General features: G+C 44.8%; 1 long non-coding RNA gene across 1 annotated transcript; it reads left to right on the plus strand.

Annotated features, from left to right (window-relative positions):
- Positions 1–2,468: 2,468 nt before the first annotated feature.
- On the plus strand, positions 2,469–4,365 carry LOC125963123 (uncharacterized). Its single transcript, XR_007474915.1, has 3 exons — positions 2,469–2,580; positions 3,251–3,331; positions 4,282–4,365. It is a non-coding gene; the product is annotated as an uncharacterized LOC125963123 (long non-coding RNA).
- Positions 4,366–4,672: the final 307 nt, after the last annotated feature.

Below are 4,672 nucleotides of genomic sequence, written 5' to 3' on the forward strand. Positions count from 1 at the left end.
TCTTACTAAACTTTTTCTAATCATTGAAAATGATTTTTTTCAATGTGTAACTAAATGTGATTTTTATCTATCACTTTACAAGACTTTATAAATAAATCAGTTCCCAAATCATAAAACAATTTCAATCATAAAATATGTAAATCACCAGACATGCATTTCACCAAGGCTGCCAAATGCAGTTGACTTTTCTTAACTCTCAAATAATAAGAAACATCCAACTCTGACAATGCTTCTTTGACTTTCTCTTTCTCCACTATGGCAAGTTATGGTGGTTTTCTCTGGGCAGCCGAATTTGCGGAGTGTCTTCCAAAGACCACAAGTGAATACAGAGGATCGTTCTGCTGCCTCTCTCTGTTACTTAGTCTCCAAGTCTCTAACACTTCTGATTTCCAGAGGATGAAGCTGTTTCAATGCACTGTTCTCGGCTTTTGGTTCCAGGGGTACTATGAATTCTTAAGTGGTTTCTGGAGTTCTCTTAAAGGCTTTTGGACCGTGTAATATTGCTAAGTCGGTGTTTTTGTGGAAGAACAAAGCCTGAGGCTTCCTCTTCCACCATCCTGATGACATCATCATCATCATGAGTATTTTTTAACTTCATTCATTTGTTCCACACACTTTAATAAGTGTCTTCTACATGCTAGTTCTAGACTAAGTGCTGGTAAGTAGGAGACTCAAGAAATCCAAAACTTGAATCCAAATCTATCTAACTGAAAAGCCCTCCTTGTTGTCTGCACTATACCATGTTGTGGCCCACTGTACCACTAAATTTGGGGTGGTTTGTTACCCAGCCATAGAAAACAAATTCACACTGCAGTGTCAACGATGGTGTCCAGTAGGTGGTGTGGGCACCAGACCAGCTGCTCTTGTGAAAGACTGCTGGAGCCTAAGGTATTATAGCTCCAGGGACATCGGCCCAGGAGACAGCAAAGGTGGCTGTTGGGAAAATCCTGTCTGGACATGCTCAGGGTGCTACGTTTCTCTGAAGGAGGGCTTGGCACCCAGGGACATAGGCAGGGGATGGGTTAGGTTTCTCAAGCACTTTGCAGAAATGACAGCGAAGAGGGAGAAATTCAAGCATGCAGTAGGATCTTCATATGTTACCAAACCGAAAAGGCAATGGATTGGATGGAAGCTTGGAAAAAAAGGAATAAATCACAGTTTTTAAAAATTGCCCCTTCACTCCACAACCATGCAAGGTGGATGTCATTACTCCTTATAACAGATAAGTTAACTGAGCATCAGAAGGGTTAAGAAATCTACCTCTGTTCTCCCAGGTGTTTGGGTTTGGGGGAGCATAGTTTGCTCTGAATACAAGGCCTATCTGTTCTTGAATATTTTCTGGATACGTGTTAGAAGTATCCTGCTCTAATAATGTTTATGTCCTTGTGCCACTTTTACTATTGATACAATAGAATATTACTTTCAGTTTAAAAAAATTGCCTTATACATTATTGGTCTGAACTCTAGACAGGACAGACCTGGGTTCAAACCCTTCAAACCACTCTTATTCTGTGCTCTTGACAAGTTACCTGAACGTCAGGGTCACTGGCTCTTTCAGGTACTTCCATCACCAGGTTGTTGTGAGAATCAAGAGAACATGTGTATATACCCTAGTTCAAAGCAAAGTGCACAGTTGACACCCAATAAGGGGTAGCTGTTACTATATGATAATAAAATATTGCAACACATATTGGTTTTCTACGTCTGCAGAACAAATTACCACATGTTTTGTGGCCTAAAGCAACATAGATTCATCATCTCATAGTTTCTATGGGCAGGAATTCAGGCATGGACTAGCTGGGTGCTGTCACCTTAATGGGGGCAGTTTACCCCAAAAGCAGGACACACGAATCAGGCCCATTTGGGAAAAGTATTTATATCTCCTTTCTTCAGAGATAGTCCAGCCAAGGTGATTGAAATATGTGCCTTGGAGATTCTGACCCTCAGTGTAGGAGTGATGATGGTTTGCTGGGGAGAAAGGACCAAGAACAGGGAACAGAGCCTGAGCCAGGGCCAAACACCCCTCCCGCCTCTCTGCTCTGGATTTGGAGCTGTGTCTTGCTATTCAAAGGAACTCTTTAATCGAATAGCATTGATTCGTTGCAGAGAGATACTATTTCTGCTCATCAAGTTCACTGTTATTTGAATTTCTCATGGGTTAACATAGCCTCTTCCAGAGCTGGTTTCCCTGCCTATGTGAAACATTCACAAGTGGTCTCTGTACCTCCTACACACTTGCATAGTTTTACTTAAAGTTTCTGCTTATAAGGTCTGGGGAATGGGTAACACTCAGTGGCATATTCAGAGAGAAGATCCATCAGCCTGGTTTTGCATCAGCAATGTCCCCTCCATTATGACTGCAGTAACTATGGCTGCCACCACAAAGATAACTCACCAATCCTGATTGGCTGGTTAGTCAGTCACCTCCCTTCCCACTACCCTGCAGTGCGCATGGCCTGAACCGACAGCCCCAACTTGCCAGCCTCTGTACTTTACCCTCTCATATTCACATCGTCAACCCCGGAGCTCACAACCCTGAGACTCCGGGAGAAAGGAGACCTGATTATTCCTCTCTCGTGGGTAATTTCATTAGTCTGATGAATGATAGGATTTGAGAGCAAACCCAGGACTTGTGAATCCTTGCCTAGCCCGCCTTCTGTGACCACTGCCTTCCATTTTCCTCCTTACTCTGGGTACTCTGTTAATGTCTCACAGTTCAATAAATTCCTGTCTCACAGGAATCTCCCAGGCACTGCAGAGATTCTAGATGGAGGTGATTGGAGAAGGTCTCCTTTCCATCCTTCCTCTGCAATGAGGGCCAGCTTCATAGGCATGAGACCTGTGTGGTCACTCGGGGTCCCACACGTAGGGAGAGTCCCACGTTTGCTTTACTGCCCTGCTGGTACCGTCTTGATGTTCTTAATAACTTGTGAACAAAGGGCCACACATTTGGACTGAGCTCTGCAGATTATGTCACCAGTCCTGTGTGCAGTCAAGATACAGAGGGCTTTAACATACATTTGCAACTTGGAGAAATCATCTAAATCCCTTGTTTTCATTCGCTAATCTAACTCCAGGCATTTATGATAGCTCAACGTCCTATCAGCTGTTTTTTAAATTTTTACTTTTTATTGGAGTATAGTTGATCAACAACGTTGCGTTAGTTTCAGGTATAGAGCAAAGTGATTCAGTTACACATATATGTGATCAGCTTTACCCTCACTAAAACCAGGTTGATTTCTTTAACCAGTTAACCAATAAAGATAAGCAAAAAGAAGAGGTCTTCGTAGGAGCAGCGTGTGAAACATCACAGGATGGCCCTCCCCCCTAGGTGGGTACTTGCAAATTCCCCCCTGTGCCCCCCTCCACCTCCATGCTGGTCCCATCTAGAGTGGCTCTCTATCCACCCCATCCCCACTGGAGTCCCTCGATATCTCCTCCTGTTCGTCTTGGCACGATGGTTCTTTCCCTCATCTCCTATCGCACATCTGTGTTTGTTAAATACTATTTGGCCCACGGTAAGCTCTTCAAAACAAGAGACTTGGATTGCAGGGGCTGGGCAGTGGGCTTGCAAGCCATGCAGGGATGAGGCTGTGCTGCCCTTACCTTCCTCTCCCCCCCCACCACACCGACATGGTAACACAGAACTGGGCACCATGGTGCTGAGAAAGAAAAGTAATACATCCAGATAAAGCTTTGGAAACGGAGCCTGGTAACTTACCGAGACTTAAAAGCTTGGATTCTGAAGGAGTCTGGAATGGAAGCTGTTGAATCCACATTCTTCTTCTCCAAGTGTGTCTGTTTCCTGGCACTACACTCAGGACCTCCACTGAAAAGGTTCTATCATTGACCGGGATCTGACAGCACCACAATCTCTAAATCACTGATCCCCATAAGTCCCTAATTTGAAAAAGCGAAACAACCATTTGGAGGGCGTACCTCTCTAGCCAGGGCTTCTGCTGGTCTCACATCATTTAATAAGCCCGACTTCTGATACCACAACACTTTTCTAGGACCTACATGGAAGGAGAGTGGACTTCTGATTGAGAATTCCCAAGGTACAGGGAGATTTCTCCTTTCAGTGCAAGACACCACACTCTCCCATTCTCAGACCTTTCTAATCCAGCATTCTATGTGATCTTCTCTGCACTTCTGAGACATCAGAGAGGCCGACGTTATCCCCATTTTACAGAAGGGACAGCTGAGTCTCACCGATGCTCAGACTGTGCTAGCGGCCACCTCAGCGTGTGTTTGAAGCTGTAACCTGGCTTCTGTTTAAAGGTCGAGTTCTCATTGCAAAGCATGAACGATGAAGTCTTTTTCCTTAGACGACGGGAACTTTGGCAGCCGCTTCCTATTTTCCCCTGACTTTGGGCACGAGCCTGCCTTGGACGAGGCTATGCATTCTCTGATCGACACCACGGTTGTGAAAGACGTGATGGTGAGGTGAGACAATTTGCCGGAGGGAGAGAGGAGTTTTTAAGGCTGGAGTAAAAGAGGCTGGAAAGGGAGGCGGGGCGTGGAAGAGCAGAGAGAGGCCCTGATTGCAAGAAAAGGGGAAAATTATCCCAATTCTAGCACTGCTGGAAAATGGGAAAGTTATTGCTGCACAAAGACCCTCTCGAAGCGCCTGCCTTCCAAAATTTCTACTGCACTCTCTGCAGTTACTTGT

This window comes from Orcinus orca, chromosome 1, assembly GCF_937001465.1.
Source record: "Orcinus orca chromosome 1, mOrcOrc1.1, whole genome shotgun sequence".
NCBI classification, from domain to species: domain Eukaryota; kingdom Metazoa; phylum Chordata; class Mammalia; order Artiodactyla; family Delphinidae; genus Orcinus; species Orcinus orca.